The sequence below is a fragment of the Gymnogyps californianus genome, chromosome 1 (genome assembly GCF_018139145.2).
Source record: "Gymnogyps californianus isolate 813 chromosome 1, ASM1813914v2, whole genome shotgun sequence".
Taxonomy (NCBI): Eukaryota; Metazoa; Chordata; class Aves; order Accipitriformes; family Cathartidae; genus Gymnogyps; species Gymnogyps californianus.
In genome coordinates this window covers 169,579,280-169,602,979 of record NC_059471.1, presented here as the reverse complement: position 1 = coordinate 169,602,979, position 23,700 = coordinate 169,579,280, and the positions used below count along the sequence as shown (strand labels likewise).

Here is a 23,700-nt window from a genome sequence, read left to right as displayed (position 1 = left end):
ATTGTCCCAAAAGGATAATCTGCTGGGGTGACGTGAATGTGTTCCCAAAGCAACATCTTCCTGTTTGTATTTAAAAATTTAAAATCCTTTTTTTCCTGGGACCATCAAAATCAGGCACTTGATGCCTCTCCATAGGAAAGTGCCCATCTTTAAATATGTCATTATTAGTGTGATTTCTTATAGAAAATCACTATTTTTAAACCCAGGCAACATCTCTTTGTATATCTGATTATTTCTTTCCATTATTCTTGGAGAGCACATACAATGGCTGTCTCCTGTTAGCTATATAGTTTTATTCTTCAACAAAATTCCGTCATCTGCTCTGTAGTTTTATGTATTCATTATTCCACCATTTGCTCTGTAGCTTTATATATTCATTAAAGGTCTGTGAAACACACTATCAAAATGTCAAACACCTTGCGGCTCTGATTCACGTCTGCTCAGCATTCAGGAATTAGCTCTAGCAATCCTTCTGTGAATTTTTAATTGCAGCTGGTACAAACTTTGTGCTCTCCCTGTTTGTCTACAAACATCTTTTAATACTGTTCTGTGATGCATCTGAAAGCTGAATCTTTTCTTTCTATAGCAAATCAACACTTCTTTCCATTTCCCTGACTGGCTGAAAGTGCTGTCAGTGCCCTGGAGGATCAATTGGAAACTATTTCATTTGTGTGACTAAAGAAAGATAATCTGATCTCTCTCTCCAATGGAAAAAAAAATAAATTAAAAAACTAATTTATCTCTGTCCTCCTTTCTGCATTAACCAGAGCTATGAATTAGGAGAGTTTTATTTTCAATTTCATCTCTCAGTAAGCCCACATGCAGTCAGTGCGGTGTGACAACATGGCCAGGAATGGTCCACCCCTTAGATCATCAGTCTAAACAATGCCTCAGAGTTGGTCTGCAACAGACCTAACCCTCTGACCTCAATACACAAGCAACAGAGCATCACTGAGTGTGTGTAACTATGTGACATACCAGCATTGGTGTACGTGTCCAAAATCCCATGTCTCTCATCCCGTAGCACGGCTTTTTCTTTTCAATCTCAGTATCCCATCAACTACATTCATCTTTTGTGAGGAAAAAATACCTGATTTGGACTTGGTTGGCATGTTCTTTGCTGTCCAGCTCTGGTCCATCCAGACCTCCTTGCTAGAGCACCACTGCATAGCAGAAACTCAAAATGTGTGTTTGTCTCAGGTAGGTAGCTATGTCACTGTACACTCAAACTCCATCTTTGAACATCGCGTTGCTCTCAGACCTCTTACATACAAAGTATTCATGTTAGTGATGGGCTTCATATATCCCCAAGCATTTAATTCACTCTGGACATGACTGAAGGAGCCCTGTGACTGCAATACACGTGCAGACATTACTCCTCAGAGCTTTGACTCACTATGTCTAATGTTTCATCTGTGGATACTTAATAGGTTACTGGATCCAGATGTCTTTCCATCCTTCTGCTACTGGTTAGCCACTGCATATCACAGGCTGACATGTTACTTAAATCACCAACAAGTTTATTTCGTGTTGATACACCAGTCTATGAAGTATGGCAGCTAAGAGAGGACCTTCTTCCCTTTTGCTTCCGGGAAGAACAGAGCAGAAGGCTAGGGGGGCAGGGAAGGGTGACGCTTTAAACTGACACAGCATGAATCTACGAAGGTGGTGAGTCAGTCTTCAGTTTCAAACTTTATCTAGTGGGTTTGTTAGTAGGGTTACATCCTGTCAACTTATACTGTCTCAAATCCTGCTTCTTCCTTCTTCACATTTCTCTGCTTAAAAATGTATATTTCTGTTCATTACTTTCATAATTAAAAAAATCTTCTGCAATGTGTCTAAAATCCTCCTTAGCATTTTTCCATTTGAGTTTCAGTGCTGCCTGTGACCTGAGTGGGCTTCTGAGCACATGCTCAGACATGTCTATGATTTGACAATGAAAGCTAACCTTTGGTGGTTCAGCATTTGCGAATGTGTGCATGCCTATTTTAGACTGAATTTACTGCAGGGATACCGTGTAAAATTTGTCCTCAATGAAATTAACTGAAGGCTTGGCCACTGATTTCAGTGAACCAGAGTTTCACCCTTAACTTCTACATATAATTTCACTCAGAAATAAAAAGGGAACACTTATTAATGTGGTCTTTCTAGCCCCTTATCTATGGCCACTAAGTCTGTTTCCTAAATCAGTTTCATCCAGCTACCTAACACATAGATACTTCCTCTATGGGTCTGAATGACCCATAGAATGACTGATCCTTTTTATTGATGATCAAAGTCTTAATGACTCAGCTCTAATACTGTTTTCTGACCAACACTACGTGTACTACTGCCCTTGAAAGAACTGGCTAAAGAAAGTAAGGTCCTATACATCAAATGTTAGCTTTTCTGACTGTAGCATGGTGATTTTTGAACAACACAACTGATCAACAACCATGTCTTAAGGAAAGAACAACACATCTGCGGGCATGTCTATTTACTGGAAATTAGGAAACCACAGAGACTCGTGAGACACACATGGAATTTGTGATAGAGCATAACATCCCTGAGTTAAGCAGCCACCCAGAAAGTATAAATGAAGGGTTTAATTATCCTCTGCTGTGAGCAAGCAGATTATTAGAAATAGCTGCTCAAGAACTCTATCCCAGGCAAAAAAGGAGCAGCTGGTTCCCTAGAAGAGATTTCTACGGTACACGTTGAGGAAAGCTTTGGAAACAGAGACTGTCAGTCATGGAAAATAGAAAAGAAACCAAGGAAAGCAAAGCTTCTTCAGACTTAACACAGGGTTTCCACGATAAAATCTATAGCAGATAGCGCAGTAGAGGACATTACAGTCTTTGAGAAAAGAAGTGGCCTCCATGTAGAGAAAAAGCTCAGAGCTATATATACCACTGCTTGTCATATATATATTGATACTATAAATTCCTGAATTACAACTAATTAGCAGAGATTATGGCAGACAAGATGCCTGCTGTGTCAGAAGTGGTTTACGTGGATCCTAGCTGTGTCTGGTGGTCAAGCCTCTTGTGTCAAACTGACAGACTAGCATCAGCTCTCCTGTTGTGGAGTTGTTATCTTTCAGCACAATAGCATTCCCTTTCCCCTCCACCTCCATGATTTCTAGAATAGTTTAACATACTGATCTCCTGAAGTACTTGCATGCTGGTTGAAAGGAAATGAGGACCACGAGAAAGGAGGATGTGCAAGGAGCTCCTCTCATGGAGGAACAGTAATGGAAGCACATACAGCTCTCCCAGCTCGAAGAGAAATAGAGCATCTTGAGTCCCTGAAACGAAGAGGAGAGAAGAAGAGAAAACAGCCCAAAACTTGTGTTTGTGAAGCTAATATCCAGCTCTGTTTTGAGAAGCTGTGAAGAGTGACCTCTAAGAAATAAATTACTGGAAAATAACACATAGCACTGCTCCAGTACTGGAAAATATTCTTAAAAAAGGTAAGTCATTTTCCACTTCACAATAGTACTAAGTCAGCCTCTTGTTTCTCAAATGCAGTGGGAATATAGAGACTGAATGTCTAATTGCATAGTTTCTCTTCCTATGAATCTACCTTTCTTTTTGTTAGTATGCAAGCAGAAATTTAAATGTAAGTCTAAGGATCATCAGACCTAGTTAAAATAAAAATCTCCCTGCAGTCAAGACTGCTATTTTGAAAAGGTCTTCTCACATGTAAAGCATTTGGTGTGAAATCCAAGCCTTGGCAAGTCTTGTATTGGTCTCATTTATTTCAGACACATATACTAAGCAGAAAAACACTTTTTAGTGAGGAAGTGAACTGGAAATGTAACTTTATGAATAAAAGCCTTAAATATTCTTCCTACAAGATTTTCCCTTTATATTTCAGGTTTTAGACTGAAAACTATTTTTTTCCTTCTCTAAAGAGTTGTATTTATTTCATGTGGCACTTTCTTCAAAGCTAGCTTCTGATATTGGAAAGAATCTTCCTGCAGACGTTTTAAATTCTAACCTGATTAACTTGGTCCTTTTGATTTCTTTTTTGATTGCCTACAGGTACATGACCCATTCCAATTAACTACTACAGATGATAAAAATAATCATCTTATTAGCTAGCAGCCACAGCTACCATGGTACCCTCATTTAGTACACTACAAGAAAGTCATGCAGAAATGAGAAACTTTAGAGAAGTTTTAAACATACACAAATTATTGGAAATACGAGATTAACTCCCAGCTCTACAAAATCTCTTTTATAGATAAATTTTATAATGCCTGAGCACCATGATCTCCTAGAGAGGAGACCAGAATATGGAAAGGAGATGTGCTACTGTATTTCATAGTTATCAGAAAAAAAAGCCTAGCACAAAAAAACCCTACAGCTAAAAGCAGATACAGTCAGCCAAGTGAGATTGCTTTTGAACAACCATGTGCCATCTAAGTGTGCTGAAAGGTCCCTGTGTTATTTCTGCTATTAGGAAAAATTAAAAGCCCAAGCACTCATTTGTATGTGATAAATTTCTACAAAACACATTTCTTAATTCAAAAGTAAATTTGTCAGACATTAAAGTATAGTTCTTTACATATTTCCATTTAATTTGGGGAATGGTTTGGAAAAGGAGGTAGGTATATCCTCTCCATCAGACAGGGAGAAAACTGCAAGGTCTATGTCAGGCAGCATGTTGCCCTCTCAGACAGTGAAGATGGCTCTATTTCATGATCAGCTAAAAAAAGAATTGGACTATGGAAAATTTTGGAAATGTCATAGCCTTTTTGTTGTTGTTGTTATCTTTAGAATGAGTCAGTTCTGAAGGTTTTTCATTTACAAATTGAAAATGTGGGAGAAAAGGTGAAAAAAGGTTTAAAAAGTGTCAAGCACTTTGGAAACTAAGAGAAATCATTTTAGTTTGACGACACAATGCTTAAAAAAAAACATTGCCACCAACTAGAAATATCAACTATTCTCAAAGCAGAATATTTATGCAGCAGAAAAAAAGGATGGGTTAGAAAGCCAGGGTAATGCCCCTGAATTGGGTGACAGTGTCTGTCAAAGTGCTCTCTCAGTGCTGCTGGAGAATTGCTGCCTGTTCACTGGAAGCAGACATCTGTCTAAAAATACAGGGGGTCATAAAGGAGACGCTTTTCAAAGTTCTTAAGCTATTCATTTTTTTCCCCTCTATATCTAAGTTGAAAATGCCTCCTCTTGTTTGGCTTATGGGAAGTGTAAGTCTATGTATTAAGCAAACTATCAGTTCTGCTTTAACTTAATTTCCTTTTTCTAATCACGATACGTACCAAGATGACAACAGGCATTCCCAAAAAAGGCAGGGACCAAATCCATTATCCTCTGAGGAAAACTGCTTGACATGTGTGGCATTTAAATGCCATTCTTAAGTGTAGTCAAGGGTTGTGGTGAGAAGTGATGGCTCAGCCAAAGAAAGTAAGATGTCACAGAAACATTGGTTGTAAAGGACAGTGCAGGGATGTTCAATATCTCACACAATGTGTCTTAAATTGCTGACCACCACATTTTGCACTGGTGAAAAATGATGAACTATTTTCCCTTTTTCTTTTAATCAATAATAGCACAGAACATGGTCACCTAAGGGTGTTCCTCTTTTGCATAGGCTAAGGTCAGTGCTGTTTTTCACTTTCCACAGATCTTCTGGAGGAACCTGTAATGAAATAACTCAGAATTTGGATGTATATCTGTAGCTTTGGGATTGCAGTTGCTACAGCCTTACTTCACACCAACAGTGCAATACTTAAAATTGTTTCATTTTTTAGCTGTTTTCTAAGAGACTAATCTTCTTAAGCCATATGAATACAACAGGAGTCTGTAGCAGATGTGTTTTGTGACTAAGCAGAGGTTTAGAGCACTGAATTCTGACTTGTGTGCAAAGAGACAGTGAAGGAGGCAGTTCTGTGACTAAGGGCTGAAAGTGATTACACTGGTGGTGTAATTTTGAAAATGGCATATGGAAACTTTCAAATCTCTTGACCAAGAACATGTGCTATGACTGCTGGACCACCTTAGATAAATACCTCTCTTGCCTGACAGGCTTAAAAGCTCAATCGATTGCTGTGAACTCTAAGAAGAAATATCAAAGATTCATGTAGATGCTTTACTTATTTAATTACATTGAAGTACTGCTGATGCTTGTCTTCTCTTCAGCTGTCTCCTGTTGATGACCGTCTTAAACCCCTTTCCTTGGCATTCCTGAAAAATACATGTGTATTTAGCAAGCTCTCCATATCAAAGCTGAATGCATTTGATTCTAAGGAAAAAGAATGGCATTAAAATAGTCCATTGTTCTGACTAGGTTTTACAACATACGTAATATTTATCACATTAAGCATTGTCAAGAGTAATTATTTTGTTTTGGTAGTAAAAGCTGTTTCCTATCTTTTTCTGTGTTAACATTCTTTAGTCTCAGCACTACCAAACCATCAAGTCTGTATGTGGGATACACCTCTTCTATAGCATTTATTTTTTTTTTGTGGCAGCATTATAGAATTTCTCTTTTTAATAAACCCATATGAACCTTATTGCAGAAAAAGAGCTATTTAGACGGATGCTTTTACAGCCATTTCATTGTTCATTCTTAGCAGACACATGCTTTATTTGGTATTTTGCCAGAATTCGAAAGCATCTAGCCAAAGAAAAATGGGTATTTTTCTGTCATTATATACGTACAGTCCAAGTCGTGGTCCTTTCTGTTGTTTTGGTTGATGTTTCAAGCTGCACTGGGTCAAGTTCCAGCGGTAGCTGATGTTTTATTCTTTAATATAGGCAGATGCAGTAAGAAAAAGCTATGGCACAATACCACATGAATTATCTGTAAAGATACTTCAGACCTCTCTGAAGACATAGTGGAACTAATGAGCTACTAATGTTCCCTGTTTTTCTAAGGCATGTGTTTAAAGCCATATCTATCTCATGGATCAATACGTTAGAGTAACAAGAAAAAGGAAGAAAGTATTTTAATGATGAGACCAAAAATCAATTGCTTTTCTGTCAGGCTTGATCTATATCAGGAAGATTGATTGAGATGCTCCAAAATGTTGACAGAATATCTTGAACAGAAAGCAAAGCCAAAATAAAACACTAAAGTAACTAGAGTTTGAAATGGGAAGATGACAAAGTTGTTACAGATTGCCATATTAAAGTAGAGGAGAGACCTTTATTTTTAGCTTCATTTATGTTTGAGCTTTCATTCATAGATGCACTTTTTAGTGGCTGCTCAGCTGGACTCATTTAGCTATGTTTTTCAGTAAATAAAAAATGTTATATCTTTAGAACATCAAAGGAAAAAAGAACCCTAAATTGGTTATAGAATTTAGTTTGGATTTGTGGTGATATAGGAGGAAATGAGATTCAGTTTGTAGGCTATGGCACCTAATGCAGCAATCTTTAAGTAGACTTTCAGATCTACATTGAGCAAGGTGTGCAGGCTGTCATTGCACTGGGGAGATCTACATTATGCTGAGAGTTTAGATGACAGTGTGTGAGCATAAAATTTAGGTGTCTTAATATTTCAGCTAAATTCTAGCCATACTGTTTTACTTAGGTTATTAATCTTGAAGTGGAAAAGTGATTGTTTGAGACAGTCATGCAAAAAGCCTCTGGTTCATTTAAGGAGGGGTAAATAAAAGGTTGCATGACATTCTTGTGTTGATCTGTGCGAGCCTGAATTTAATAATTTTTGGCTGTCATGAGATTTGCCTACTTCAGTTTTTTTCTGTAACAAAAAAGAGAAAAGTAATTGACAGAGGGCTTGAGTATTGATGGAAAGACTAGCTTTCAGGCTATATATCAGGCTTTCAGACTACAGCTGATCAAAAGACTACAGACGTTAGTATCCATCTATACTAATGAGCTGAAGGTATTTGTGACCTTTCTCCATACTACTAAACTCTCTTACCTTCTCAGCAGCTCATCCTTGTAACCGCCTAATGACAATAGTGTTCAGGCCATGCTAACCCCTGAATAGCACCCAGGAGGTGTTTGTAGTAGTGCTAGCTGACGGGCCAAATCACAGCAGGACCTATTCTAACAATTTATCTTCATAAACTGGTCTCTTCAGGGCCTGAGAATATCTCTTTGTAATCTTTAGTTTATTACTATAGATAGAGCTTATATGTTTTGTTAGCAACATATAAAATCATGAGTGTTCCTATGCTATGGTTGAAGATATGTATTTGGATACAACAAAACTAGTACACCAATAAATCTTTCAGATATTCTTTAAAGAAAAAGAGCACAATTGAGACACAATCTAGATGTACAAGATTAAATATTGTAGAAGAATGCTGTAGTTGAGGATCAAAGCTACAGAGAGACCAGAGAGACAAGAGAGTAGCAGAAAAGGGAGGGATCAGAGTTTTGAAGGAAAGATCTTGGAAAATATCCAATGTTCAGTTACTTCAGCAAAGTCAGAATAGCACTGCTATAATTCAGTTTTCTCCATAGTCCTAAATTGATGAGAAATAGAAAAGATGCCTAAGATGTGGGTAACTTTGAACTGAATTTTCCCTTTAAAATATCCAGTAATTTCAGGAATTTAATTTATAACATTTTTCACATTGATTATTTTTCTACCCACATACGTCTCCTCGTTTGATTGTTTTGGATTTTTTTTTAAAGTCTTTTAATACTTTATTTCGCAAGTTGTACTTAGTTGGAAGGACAACATACTTACCGATGTCTATTTCTGTTCTCTGAACTGAAATAATTAAAATTTGCTGCACTTTCAGTTTGTGTTAGTTGAGTAGATATCTGTCAATATTATCTACCTGGATTTTCTTTTCCTCTCCTGCATATTTTAAGCGTATTTATTTTTCCTATTTACACCTCTGCAGGAATTTGAGCAAGGTCTGAATGTTAAGGGGAGAGAAAGTCTTTCACAGAATCAGGATAACAGAATGGTTGAGGTTGAAAGGGATCTCTGGAGGTCATCTTGTCCATGCCGCTGCTCAAGCAGGGCCACCTAGAGCCAGTTGCCCAGGACCACGTCTAGATGGCTTTTAAATATCTCCAAGTGGGAGACTCCACAATCTCCCCGGGCAACCTGTGCCAGTGCTCTGTCACTCCCACAGTAAAAAAGTGTTTCCTGATGTTCAGAGGGAACCTCCTGTGTTTCAGTTTGTGCCTACTATATGTGGTCCTGTTACTGGGTACCACTGAAAAGAGTCTGGCTTCATCCTCTTTGCACCTGCCATTAAGTTTTTTATATATATTAATAAGATCCCCCCTGAGCCTTCTCTTCTCCAGGCTGAACGCTCCCAGCTCTCTCAGCCTTTCCTCACATGTGAGGTGCTCCAGTCCCTTAATTATCTTTGTGGACCTTCGTTCAACTCTCTCCAGTATGTCCATGTCTGTCTTGTACTGAGGAGCCCAGAACTGGACACAGCACTCCAGGGATGGCCTCACAGGACTGAATAAAGGGGAAGGATCACGTCCCTCATCCTGTTGGCAATACTTTGTCTAATGCAGCTGGGGATACCATTTGCCACCTTTGCCACAAAGACACATTGCTGGCTCACATTCAACTTGGTGTCCACCAGGACCCTCAGGTCCTTTTCTGCCAAGCTGCTTTCCTGCCGGGTGGCCCCCAGCACATATCGGTGCATGGGGTGATTCTTCCCTAGGTGCAAGACTTTGCACTTCCCTTTGTTGAACTTCATGAGGTTCCTGGCAGCCAATTTCTCCAGCCTGTCCAGGTCCCTCTGGATGGCAGCACAACACTCTGGCATATGAGCCACTTCTCCCAATTTGGTGTTGTCTGGAAACTTGCTAAGAATGCAGTCTGCTCCATCATCCAGATCATTAATGATGTGAAACAGGACTGGATCCAGTATTGATCCTTCAGGTACACCACTAGTCACCTCCAACTAGACTTTGCGCCACTGTTCACCACCCTCTGGGGCCAGCCATTCAGCCAGTTTTCAATCTACCTCACTGTCTGCTGAACCATCCATGAGTTCCCCTTGGTGAAGCCATGCTGACTACTTACGATGATTTTCTCATTCTTAATGTGCCTGGAAATAGTTTTCAGAATTACCTTCCCAGGGATCAAGGTGAGGCTGACCAGCTTGTAGTTCCCTGGGTCCTACTTCTTGCCCTTCTTGAAGATGGGGGTGACATTTACTTTCCTCCAGTCTTCAGGTACCTCTCTCAGCCACCATGGTCAAAGATTGAGAGTGGCCTCGCAATCATCAGCTAGCTGCCTCAGTACTTGTGGGTGCATTCCATCAGGGCCCATGGACTTATGTATGCCCAGTTTGCTTAAGTATTCCCTGACCTGATCCTCTTCCACCAGGGGTACAGCTTTCTTGCTCTAACCTTTCCCCCTGGTCTCTGGAACCTGGGATTCCTGAAGGCCAGTCTTGCTAGTAAAGACTGAGGCAAAGAAGGTATTCAGTACTTCCCTCTTTTCCATGTCCTGAGTCCTGTGTAACCAGGCCCCCATCTTGTTGAGCAATGAGCCCGCATTTCCCCTAGTCTTCCTTTTGTCTCCTGTGTTTTTGAGGTTTCTTAATTCCTAACGTTGAAGGCTCCATCTATAGGGTCCTGTGCACTATCATAAATCTCATCTTAGGAAAGGGTTACAATGCAAGAATGTAGCTGAGGATAGTGCTACTAACAGCTGTCTCTGAATACAAAGCCCCAACAGGTAGCAAACTGACAGCTATAGCACAAGCCTGGAGACTTGTTTCTTGCTTTGTGACTGCAAGTGCCGGATCCTGCTACATCAGGGTCATGATATCCTGCACAAGGAGAGATTTTGGTGTTGCAAATGGTTACGTCTTGCTGTCTAAGTGCCAGGGCAACCCAACAGATCTGTGGAAGTTGTGCGAGTTCTTTTGGCAACAATAAATGGCCTCACCTCAACGTACACAGGTCCCAGTTCTGACCCTCCTGATATCGCTCTACCGTGAGACTCAGCACCATCATGGATAGCGGCAGGCTTAGTGGAGGACCAAACCAGCAGGCTTGCAGGGCCGGTCTGCCAGTGCTGGGCAGCAGGTCCTGGACACGTCTGTCACAGAGATGCCTCCTTGCCTACCCTAGCTTAGGGAAGGCTGTTGGCTGGGGGCAGACAAGACATGTGGTTGGGAGGCATTACCCACAACCTATTGCTTGTCCTGGATATCTCCTGTATTATAAACACGGTGGTTGATGAGCAGTGCAGGCTCAGGAGAGGAGCAGAAAATGGAATGTTTCAAAGCATTTTGCTTTGGAAAGCCTGGTGTGCCCTGAGGCTGGTGATGTCAATACACAGGTTCCTATCAACTTGGTTTAGATCAGAATTTATTTTATTTTTGTTCATGACAAAAAAGCAGACAAAAAAAAGACATCATGATTCTGGTAGTTCTGGTCAGTGCTGGTTTTTTTTCTGTGAGCTTGGTTTGGTAGTTAGAGAAATAGCAGTCTTTGTTAAAACTCTAATAATTAATCAGTGTATTCGGTGTGACATTGGTTACCAAAAACTTGAAAACAGAAACCTCTGTGGAATCCAGGTCCTCAAGTGAAATAAATAGTTCTGGAGACACTGACTTGATCGGATATAACAGTTTGTATTAGCTAAGAATATCCCTGATACACATGTTGGTAATGTATATGGCACCACTTGCAAAAACCATTTGCTAGAGCAAGGTGTTATTTTTCACATAATGTATACCGCAGTTTTCTTTTTAAAGTAATGAAAAAGTAAATTAAACCCCATGGAGTGGAATGGAATACAGGCTTTACATTAGCAGGAAAATAATTCCTAATAGCTTTCTCAACTCAAACAGTAGTTCCAGTTCACAAAATCTCTATCATGCTAATGCTACCCATTAATTTGGCTAACGCTCAAAAGGCAAAGAAGTTGACATATGCCCCCATTAGTTCTTTATTTTTGTCTTTATGTTAAAAAAAAATAATCTAAGCATATGTTCCAACTGTTACAAGTGATGGTATTTATTAGGCAAAGATTGCTTGATTCGTTTTCAAGCCCCTGAGTATCATTAAGATAGGGATGATGCAGACACTTTCAGTGACTATTACTTGTATTTCTTTTAAAATAAGTTATTTATTTAATGATGTGATCTTAAAATTTATAGTCAGATAGTTTTAATTTTCTGACACTTTGTATTGAAGAGCAAGTTACACGTAAAAATGAATGTCAGATTGTTTCCTTATAAATGTTGGGTGTCCCCACCCCCCCCCACCCCCCCCACCCCCCCACCCCCGAAAAAAACAAATACTTCCCAAAGAAAGCAGAAAAAGTGGTCAGGGATTTTCTTTAGTGGTTTTCATTGGGTCTTGCCACTTGGCTCCAGAATCTGATTTCAGAAAAAAAATACTACCTGGTTCAGCTATCATCTCTGGAAAATAAGATTGATTTTTCATGAAATAGTAAGTTTTTAGTGCTGGAACTTGACAAAAAAATGATTTATCTGGTTTTTAGCAGTATTGTGTACTGAGACATTCATTAGCGTGTGAGGACATGCTTCAGGAATTTAGTATCAAGAAATCATTTAATATTCTACCTCCAAATCCTCCTGTTCCTGGTTCCTTAAAATTGTAGAATTTATATCCTGTTCTTGTAAAAGAGTAGTGAAAAAATATTGTAAAAGGAGTTGGAAGGATTGCAAAAACCTGTTAAATTATGGGTCTCTTAAGACTGAACTTGAAGTTAATTCTATTTGTGAGTTTAAAGAGTTTTATGAACTGATTTTAAAGAGTAAAGTTATTGGTATTAAAATTAACTATTGAATTGCAGGTCATGCTAACTGAATTGTCTGAGAACTATGAAATTCCTTTTCCTTGAAAGAAAAGTATATAATGTAATAACAAAAATGCCTAAAAATTACCATTGTCCCTAAATTGTGTGTAGTTTCTCCTTATTTCCATGATGCAGTCCTCAGCCTTTCTGCCTTAACACCCCAAAATTTACATTCCACGATCATATCTGCTCTGATGCAATGTCGTCACAGTGGAAAAAGGATGAATAAAACTGATTTTGGAAAAAAGTACCTTGTGGCACAAACAGATAGAAATCCCTGCTAATATGAAGTTTGACCATTTAACTCTTCAAAACTTGACTGCACAACAAGTCTTGAAACAAAATGGGCTTTATTTCTTTTTATATTTTTTTTTTTTTTTAGAAATAGTAATTGTTTAAATGTTACGCACAAGGTGAAGATTTCATTTAGGTTTCAAAAAAATAAAGCCAAGTTTGGCCATTAGGATCTCAGCATTTTCTGAAATCTCTGGGGTAGTACCTTAGAATTCTTTCCAGAAAATCCTTACTTTCCGTGTTAATTATATCTTACCACTTTTGTGAACAAAGGATGAGTTATGTGCTAAGTTTTATCCACCATTGCAGAGAAATGTACACAACAAGGAAACTCTTCTAGGGTTTTTTGTTGTTTGGGTTTTTTTTAAACACAAACAAGCATTCTTGTTAAGACTAAAAGGACATTTTGAGAATACCTGATATTATGGAACGGTTTCAACATTTGCCTCTAGTGCAGAACAGTTTATGAGGCATAGTCTCAGAAGTACACAGAGGTGTGGGTATGAGAATACCTGGCACATCTACACAGGAGTCTCAGCTTTACTGTACGTATGGCAGCATGTTCACAAGTGCAGTACACACGGACCCCAGTGTACATTGGCCAGAGCTCTAACCATCTGCCCTCGAAGTGATATCCCCAGAGCTGCGTCCAACGGGAAATTTGCAGGGGTGAAAGTGGGTAGTCTACTTCTTAGGCTCTTGTCAAAAAACAACTAGGATTTTGGAAGAGCCTAACTTCAGCAGCAAAGAACAATGAGATCAACATGGAGGTGGGGGGCTATGTTTGGGAGTGTACCAGGTTTTGGTCTGCCTCTCGCTAGCTCAAGGGCATTATAGAAATTGCCTTAATTTCTGGTAGTTCAGCACATCTTTGAGTTTTAGCTTGAAGGCAAATGCTGTTTTCAGAACTTTTTTTAGAGGTAAGAATACAGATGACAAACTTGCCGTATATAGATTTGTGTTTACTTCACAAAAAATCTTGCTTTGCAGAAAATGCTATACATCCATATAGTAAATACTCTTAGACTTGCAACAAATATTTTGATTTTTATTTTAAATGCACATTTGAATCATGGCCTGCTGCCTTAACATATTAAGAACAAAATTTTTGTGGCATAGCGCTCCACTAACCTTTCTCTGAAACATAATGTGCTCATTTTCACGTTCTCCACAAAAATCTGTCAAAATAGAAATTTCAGCAGCGTTCCAGAAAGCCATCTTTCATCCTAGAACAAGCACATACGAACACCTGCTCTTCCATGTTGGAAAAGTCTCAGAGGCAAGAAAAGAGGGTCTCATGTGAATCCAAGGATTACTCAGCAATGCCTGCTGCTGTCTTGAGCAAACACATTAGTCTGTTGCTTAAAACAGATGCAGGTCACGTTCTCCGGGCCAACAAGCGCAGACAAGACTGTTGAATTACCATCTGTGCTTAATCTGTCACTAAAGAGCAAACAAGCGTGTTCCAGCCTTTCAAAGGAAATGCTGACTGGTAGGAACATCTGCCGCATTAGAAGGCCCTCCAGTCACAGAGCTTTCTTCAGTTGTGCCTTCTGTTTGACTGCTTTCTTAATTCCTTCTCCAAGGCACTTAGCTTTATTCTGACATGTTACAAGGCTGCTCATCTTACTTGGTATCTTCCTTTCTCTTTTAATTCTTTTTTTTAAAGACTTTTTTATTATTATTATTTTTACTGTTGAGGTTAAAAGGGATCCATCATGTATGTTAAAAAGAATTCTTCTCCGTAAAATGATAATCCAAACAGAAATCTGCCCCAGAAAACGCTCATTCTGAGCACTGAATGAATTAATTTTACCTGTAAAATATTTTCAAATAATGAAGAGATTTACAGTCAATTAATCTAAAAATTGGATACTTATTTGGCCAAGATAGCTGTCTTAGTAAGTATAGGCATTTATTTAAAAGATTAAATGCTAAAAAAGAAAAAAAATTCCCCTTGAAGACTTTATTTTTTCAGTATATTACAGCAGTTACGTAATTTCTGGACATGTCTGTTCTAATTAGCCATCTTCTTGTTAAAGAAATCCCTTTTTTAAAAAAACATGATATAACAAAGTACTTGCTTAGGGATGTAAAAATGCACAAGAAGTACTTTCAAGCTACTTTATTTTAATATATTATCTGAGGGTTTTTTTAGAGACAATTCACACTGGAGCGTGTTTTCAGGAGAAGTGTTCTGCCAAAACCATTAGTTTGCCAGTGGGTTTTTTAGTCCTCTTTTCTACACTAGAGATACTTCTGTGGATTAAAAGTAGACTTTACCCTGCCAAAATCCATCTCTTCTCTGAATCTCTCCTACGTATACACTAATTCATGCAGCTCCCTCTATCTTATTGCCCATCACCAAAGAAAGGATGTAATTTCACAAACCATGTATTATGACTCAGCTACTGTAGCAACTAGAAAAACATATTAAATTACTTTCTCTCTAGAGGCAAGACATCTCTCTGATAATTAGGCAAGGCAGCAGAGAAAGTTGGTGAAAACAAGTTCAAGATAAATCTCCCTGGATTGTAAATAACATGGATGAGATGTATATCTTGTATGAAGTGATAGAGTTCCACTGATTTAAATGGCATCCTTATTAATACAGCCTGAGAATTAAGCTTGATGTGTTTTGGGTTATTGTAATTTATCTAACAAACTACTTAGCTACCTGCTATCATGGGCTGGGTGGTGGGGGCAGGGAGAGAAGATGAAATATAAATAGTCAGGCAGTTTATTTCCCCGGGCAGTCAGAGGGCCTCCCAGTGGAGTCACTGAAATTGTAGGAGAAGAATAATTTTGTTGCACCTTCCATTCTGCTGAAAATCTACAGCAAACTGGACAATTTGCGAGCCTGTAAAAAGTCTGCGTGAGCTTGATTACCTACAGAAGAAGCAAAATTATGAAGAGAAAGACTTCTGAGGAGAACAGAGAGGGTTTTGGTTTTTTTTTTTTACTCTGCCAATGCATGAAGTCCTCATGAATCTTCCTTAACCTCGCAAGTTTTCTGGCCAAGCACCCTCTTTTTCTGAAACTTACTGTTATATTTCAATATGCCTCTATCGCCTCAGACAATTGATTATAAGTAGGTTTTCTTCTACATTTAAGAGAAGAGACATGCCTAGCCTGTATTTTGCTGAGCCTAAAAGGGAGAAGATTCAGCCCTAGAATGGTAATACTTTTTTTGTGTGTGCAGCTTTGCCAAATTCAGTGGCATATTACATCAACTATAGGCATCTCTATAAACAAATCTCTATGGGTTTTTTTCAGCCTATGGACATAAAATTATCACTGTACTTCATATTCAGGATGGTTTTGTGCTCTCAAGCTCTATTCTATAGAGGCAATGATATTAAAAATCAGTGTGTGGATTTTTTTTTTAAGTCTCTAAACCATGTCTAAAGTAGTTTTTATGCACTCTTTGTGGTATATCCAGAAAACATGGCAGTGGAATATAACGGTCATTTTGAGCAGTCTTTTGGGGTGCATGATGTAACTTGATCCTCGCCTTATCATAATAATTAATAATTCATTTTTCCCAAACTCATGCTAACAGAAATGAAAAATTATTTGGAAACAAAACCAAAATATGTTCCATTTTGCTTTTAGCAGAATTTCCCCTCTGTCACCATTGTTATTCGTTAAACAATGACAATTTGTCAGTGTGACCCTGAACTGTGTTTCAGTTTTGACAAACTGTGTTTTCAAGCAGGCAAATGCTCTGTTGGACTCTCTGACTAGCTCTGCATACTCGAGCTGAGCAGATGGAAAGCTACTTCTACTACTCCCACCAGCAGTGAGATTCAGGGGGTTGATGCTTTTCACTTCCCAGGAATTTTTACTGGCTTAAAATTTTTCTGCTCCCACTCCCAACACTCAATCCTCTGTGGGGCTGAAACCAGATTTTTTTTCTCCTGTTTTTCAGTTCTTCCTTCTTAGTAACAGTTAAAAATACTCCCCACCCCAGATAAGAGCTGGGGATGGGGCCAGGGGATAAGACCCCAGGATACACAGGCACTTGTATTTCTTTTGCAGTGTGCATCCAGAGCTTTCTAAACAGTTTATGAGTGGATTAAACACACTGACATGTCTAGTAATACCAAGCAAAAGATCACTCTTTTACCTGTAGAAAAATCAAAGTTCAAAGTAGTTTGGCAACTCACTCATCATTGTTCAGCGTGCCAGGACTGGAGTAGAGATGAAAACTCAGGTTTTACATCGCTGTGGGCACATTATTCATGCTTTCCTGAACTATTTTGTCTCTTAAGTATCAAACTATTTAGGACTTGTCCTAAGAGGACTGTCCTTTCGATGCCCATATAACGTAGTGCTTTAGTGCCCAGGTGTCATTTGTTAGAGAAACTGAAAGGATATCTCGAAGTTGTAATCTGTCACTTGGTGCAAAAATCTCTGCTGAACAGAGAAGGGTTTCAGTGCAAGGAACGAACACTTGGACCTGACAAAAAGCTACAATCTCAAATAAAACCTTTTTCTGCAAAAGGCCTTCCACTTTCTCCGTGAAAAATGCGCGTTAAACTAACAACGCTGAAACGCCTCTACTCGCCTATTTTGCAGCTTTCTGAACGCACTGCAATGGGGCCGCTGCTGGAGAAGACCCGCGGCCGAGCCGTAAGGAAGAGGCAGGGAGAGGCGGTGTTGCCGGAGCTGGGAGAAGGAGCAGAGAGCTGGGAAAAGGAGCAGGAACCATCTCCCTTCCCAGCGCCGCCTCCGCCTCCCTGCCGGCGGCCGCCCCCGCCTGCCCGGCGCGGCGTTCCCGTGCGCGCAGCGCCGCCGGCAGGGAGCGGGACGGAGCCGCCGCCGCCGCCGCCGCCCGGCAGCAGCCCCGGCTCGCCAGCCCGTTGCCTGGGAATCGGGCACAACTCTTTCTGAAAAGCAACGGCAAAATGTAGGGGGGCTGGAAAGGAGAGCGTTTGTTCATATGCAGAAAAAGGAAAAAAAAAAACCCAAAACCCAAAAAACCAAAACCCGCCACATTTAATTTCGTTAATGCACCCTCCTCTGTTGTGTCATTATGCTGGCTACATAATTACTTAGGGGTTTCCATCCAGATTTTTCAGATTCAAAAGGATTTTAAAAGATAAGTAGATAATTTAAGCCATGGTTTTGAAGAAATGGTACAGTACTGGGATCTTAAAAAATCTGTCATAGCTAAGTATCACAACCTGGCCAGTCCTCTGACTGAAAAACGTCAAAAACTCATGGGTCTCTACGGCTTGTTCTTACCTAGATGACCAAAATTTTCCATGGGCATCCTAAGTAGTGGATACGTAAATACTGTATCCTGCTAATATCTCCATAATACCTGCATTAGTCTGCCAAAATGTTGCACCAATTTGAACTGCGTAATGCCTCAGAAATCACTTTTTGCTCTCAGGGCTAAAAGCAGCTATGCTGTGGATGAGGCATGGAGCTGAGCTCAGTGTGACCTAGAGAATGTATCTTGCACTTGCAGGGCTGAAGCTCATTTTTCTCTTCTTTTGTGTCTGGACCCTGTTCTTAAAGCCCTGTAGGGGACAGCTGACACTGTAGACGTCTAAAGTTAGGTGGGACGATTTCCATCTCAGGTTTAGATATGAAAACATTGGCACAGACCGAAGTTGTTTATTCGCATCTGGTATACTGTTGTGTTCTTCAGAATATGTTTTTATTCAGGTGTAATTTCATGGGAGAACAATTACTTTACATGTGTGTAGTTTTTGTTGGTAGTTCACTAGTTTGTAATTTTAAGCACTACCTATTATCAATAGTAATTCTCACTAAAATACCCCGTCTTCAGGTGTTTGTAACTGACTGAGCATGGGGCTGAAATTTTCCGTGTTGGGTATCTTCTTCAGGTTTAACTTTTGGGAAACTTATAGTCAAATTTATTTTAGCTGTTTCTGAGAACAAGACTATGAAAAGGTGTCATGTCCCTGTTAAAAATCCTTATGGTCCCTCTTTTTCAATCTCCTGTACTTTAGAGCAGGAACTCGATGTTGAACTGAAGAATGGCTTTTGTTTTAGGGCATACCTCTTCTGTTATGAATGAAAAAAAATCACTCATTTTTCTTCCGTTTATGAATCTTTAAAGAAAGTGCAGTTTAGTTATGACTATAGGAGATTTGCAAAGGTTTTGCAGTTTGACTGTCTGAAGATTCCACCTGCTCTGAGCACACACATGCTGTCCACACAGGTACACATATCAGCCCGTATTCCAACGCAGGGCTGGAAGGGGTTCAAAAGGATTTGGGCAGCTCTGATCTATTGCAGGCTGAGTTGGGGCTGGGGTCTAAACTCAGGGTAGGAAGCTTGCTACTGTTCTACGTGACCTCATGCTTCTACCAAGGAGAAAATATTTAATTTGAACCTAGAGGAGAGAAAAGATGGATCAAATAAGGAAAGGAAGGATATACAGATTGGAACAAAGACTCTGAAGCTGCGTTTATATTAATAGATAAAATAGGCCTCTATGGCCTTGAAGCCAACTGACACAGCATAGTTTATTTCTATATAGCTCAGATCCCTTCCCACCCAAAATAGGATGGCCACATGTAGACGGGGCGTTGAGTGGTCTCCCGCCCATGCTACCTCCAAGTATTGGCTGGAAGAGCACTAGTTCATTCAGGCCAAAATGATGCCAGGCTCCATGTTAATGGTATGGAGAGCTGCACAACAGTGCCTTGAGCATTTTAGTTTTCTAGTGTAGATGAAGGCTTATGGTGGGAGCGAGGTGGGAACAGGGAAAATGTTCAGCCGCTCAGTCTGGGAATATTAGAGAAGACAACTGAGGAAGGAGTCTAAATAAGAAATGGGAGGCTGGGAGAGAGCTGTCTTTAGAGAAAGTGCTTACCATGGTTGAAGAGCTCCTGGATGGGGAAGGCTGGGATCAGAAAGTAATTTAATTGCAGTCTTTGCAAACAACTATATAATTTTCAAATACTGTATACTCATCTCTTAAACATCTGTCAAAGCAAGGTGCACAAATCTCTGTTCTAGTGTAGCAATAACAGCAGTCAGCACAGAATGATAATCAGTCTAGTGCTTTGCAGTCCCAGATTAGATTTCATGGATTTTGAAGGATGGTACGTTTTTGTATTTTTGTAATGATATCAATACATAATAGAACATAAATCATGTGGATGTCTCATTTGAAAAAAAAAAAATTATTACATTGTTTGGATTTCTTTTAAGCATATCCTTAACCTTGTAATTTCTTAAATTTATGTGGCTTAATTTGGAAACAATTACAAGTACTGTTTAATGTTTACATTTCAGATGTATATTCAAAGCCACGCCTCCCATTTAAACTATAATTCCTGCAGGAATTTTATTGCTTTTCAAAAAGTTCATTCGTGATCGTTAGGAAGGTAAATGCAAAGGAGCATTATTATGCAATCATTAATGGTGTGGAGCTGTGTTTTCAGTAGAATTGCCAGGTTTATTAGAGTAGTGATTAACAACTACTTTGTGTTGCCAAAGGAGAAAAATATAGCCAAGGTAAAATGCTTACAGAATCACACAATGGCTGAAGCTGGGAGGTCCCTTTGGAGATTGCAGAGTCAAACCCTCCTGCTCAGAACAAGGACTGCTAGAGCAGGTTGCCCAGGACCGTGCCCAGTCAGGTATTGAAGATCCGGAGATGGAGACTCCACAACCTCTCTGGGCAATCTGTCTCGGTGTTTGACCACCCTCACTGAGGTGGTCAGTATTTCTCATATTTAAATGGAATTGCTTGTATTTCAATTTGTGCCCATTGTTTCTTGTCTGTTCACTGGGCACCGCTGAGAAAAGTCTGACCCTGTCTTCTTTACTGTCCTCGTTAGGCATTTATACACGTTCATAAGATCCCCCTCAGCCTTCTCTTCTCCAAGCTGAGCAGTCCCAGCTCTCTCAGCCACTCGTCATATGTCAGATGCTCCAATACCTTAACCATCTTCCTGGCCCTTCACTGGACTCCCTCCATTATATCCATGCCTCCAGACCTAGCTTAGTCTGACTTTCTCTCAACAGCTTTTTTGTATCAGTGTGACGTGAAAGTGGAATAAGGATGGGTGCATCCCACTGCTTCTCTTTAAAAGGCTCTCTGAATAGTCCTGTTCCATTTTCTCCAGCAGTTTTCTCAAGGGACCTGAAGGGTCCTTCAGGCGCCCATCCTCACACCCAGCATAGAGTCATTCATTTGTCACAGTGGGGTATTCAAGAGATCAGGCCAACAGCAGCAACGAGACTTCAGGAGTCACTGTGACATCAGAGCTGTAGGATAAGTTTTCTGTGAAGGAGACATGGTGCTTAGCTGAATTGTCCCTGGTGATGTAGTAGCCTTACTCAAGAGTTAGCTATCGCTCTGAACCTGTCAATAACCGATGTCGTCATAGCTATCTCATATCAATACATCTGTTAGCAACACTGTCCTAGAGACAGTGTGTGCTCAATTTCTAATATGGTTACACTACGAAGATTCAAAGAAGAGATTCTCAAAGTTTCTGAAGGTGGGGATGATACTGTTCCCTCACCATTTAATAGCTCAGTGATTTCGGTACTTAGGATTCAGGAGACCTGAATGTCCATTCTTCAGTGTGACCTTCATCCGTTCTCTTGACTCTGTATGACTTTGTAGTACCATAAATTGCACACTGGAGCACAGCTAGAAATCCAGATCTCTCATCTCTCGAGGTAATACACTAAACTAGTGGCTGCAAGGTTGTTCTCAGCTTATTTTTGGTAACTGCTTGCACGTAATACCTAAAATGAAACACTGATTAGTCTGATCTCTTGTCTCTGACAGATGAGACCATGGAAAGGAAGAGAGGCCACCTTGCTGTGCTGCTTGTGTGATACACTCCCAGGGAGCAGGAGCAGAAGGTCATAACTAGTTCTGTCAATGTCACGTTCAGTAAATGAAGAATAGGACTTTGTCTTCGAGCACCACTATCAGGAAGAAAGAAATAGCAAAAATAGCCTTGCTGCTTCATTAATGTACAACACAGAGAGATTGGCAGGTCTGTGGAGTGCCATTAATGGCGTTCATAGCAATACCCTGTTGGCCTCACTTACCAAATTGAGTATATATTTAATTATGTACAGTAAAAATATTAGTGATTTAGATGTTTATGTAATTAGCTTTTTAATGTAAAAGTCAACGCCAAGCTGATCTTTATGTACCTTCAGATGTCATCAGAAGTACTTATTCAGACACAATTCACAATAAATTCATGTTTTAGGAAGTGTGTATTTTGGGAGGCTTAAGAAATGTTATCCTTATACATAAATAATTCACATTCTCATTTTGCTGATGTGCCACGTGTTTGAAAGTATTTACATGTCAGCTTGAAATTAATAGATATTGGTTGTCTGGAGAACTTATCTTAAATGTAAAATGTAGTTTGATAAACAAAACCAATTCAAAATGTTGCCATAAAGTTAGTGTTGCTTCAGCCTCTTACCTGTGAGAGCACTTTAGAGCAAACTATTTTGCTGTATTAGCCCACATTAAAAAAAAAAAAAAAAAAAAAAAGGAGGGGGGGAGAAGAAGCTATTTTCTCTCAGCTGTTGTTCTTCACTGTGAGTTTCCTATGTCTGGCTCATACCCTCTTGGGACACCATTATAGGTAATTCCTTTAGCAGAATTTGCCCAGGCTCTTTCCTGTTGTAAGAACATCTTCCACTTTCTAACTTTTTTCTTTGTCCCATTCACACCAGTAAATTAAAACCCAAATTTTTCTTTGTTCTCTTGAGATAAAATGATATTCACGAACAGCACTCATCTAACAACTGTAGTTTCTTTAGTCAGAAGATGAAACTGTTAAAAATGCAATAAGCATTTTTTCCCTAGAAGCATTTTAGACAAAAATTCAATATTTAAACCATGCTCTGCCATGTGATTGAGCAGTACCACAGAGCTGTTTTTCCCAATTGTATCACAAAAACAGATGAAATAGATGAAACAATCAGATATTCAAAACTTGGGATTTAAAAAGTTTTATTGCCAGATTACAAGCACTTCTGAAAGATTAACTTTTTTATATATAAATAATGGCAGAATTAATTCTGAAGAAAGGCATTTCAACTTTGTAACTGAGCTCTTATTCAAGATCTTTTAAAACAGTCTTCTGCATGGCAACACCTGAGCAATACAGTGTCAATGGTCCACCATTGAACTCAAGAAGAGGACACAAAACTTGTAGATTGTGAATGGGGAAAACAGACTGTAATAAATTCAAACTAGTTCAGTTGTGTAGCAAAATTATAAATATTTTGTACTGTGGTATATTGCGATCTCATCTTTTCTAGTACAACAACAAAACAGAGAAAAGGAGTATGTCATTCCAGCATCATAGAGCACTGTTATTTCAATGACCAAAGAACTATTAAGTAAAGAAGCCAAAATTTATTTTTTCTGAATTTTGAATACTAATTCATATTGCTTGAAATATAAATGCCACTGTTCTATGATAACATTATGAACTGTTTGCTAAACTGTGATCGTTTAATACTACTGGTCTGGGTAAGCAGAAAAACAATTAAAAAACCAAGCAAACATACAAATCCCCCTGTAAGGGACAGGCCCCAAGTGACGCTGCTATAAGCCCGGGAGATGCCCTGAGAAAGGGTTAAGTCATAGGGAGGGGCCTAGTGCCACCTCTCTTGACTTGACTGACG

The 23,700-nt window shown here is 39.4% G+C and overlaps 1 long non-coding RNA gene across 1 annotated transcript; it reads left to right on the top strand.

Annotated features, from left to right (window-relative positions):
* The first annotated feature begins 3,039 nt into the window (after nucleotides 1–3,039).
* Nucleotides 3,040–22,266, top strand: LOC127029499 (uncharacterized). Its single transcript, XR_007768203.1, has 2 exons — nucleotides 3,040–3,451; nucleotides 21,827–22,266. It is a non-coding gene; the product is annotated as an uncharacterized LOC127029499 (long non-coding RNA).
* Nucleotides 22,267–23,700: the final 1,434 nt, after the last annotated feature.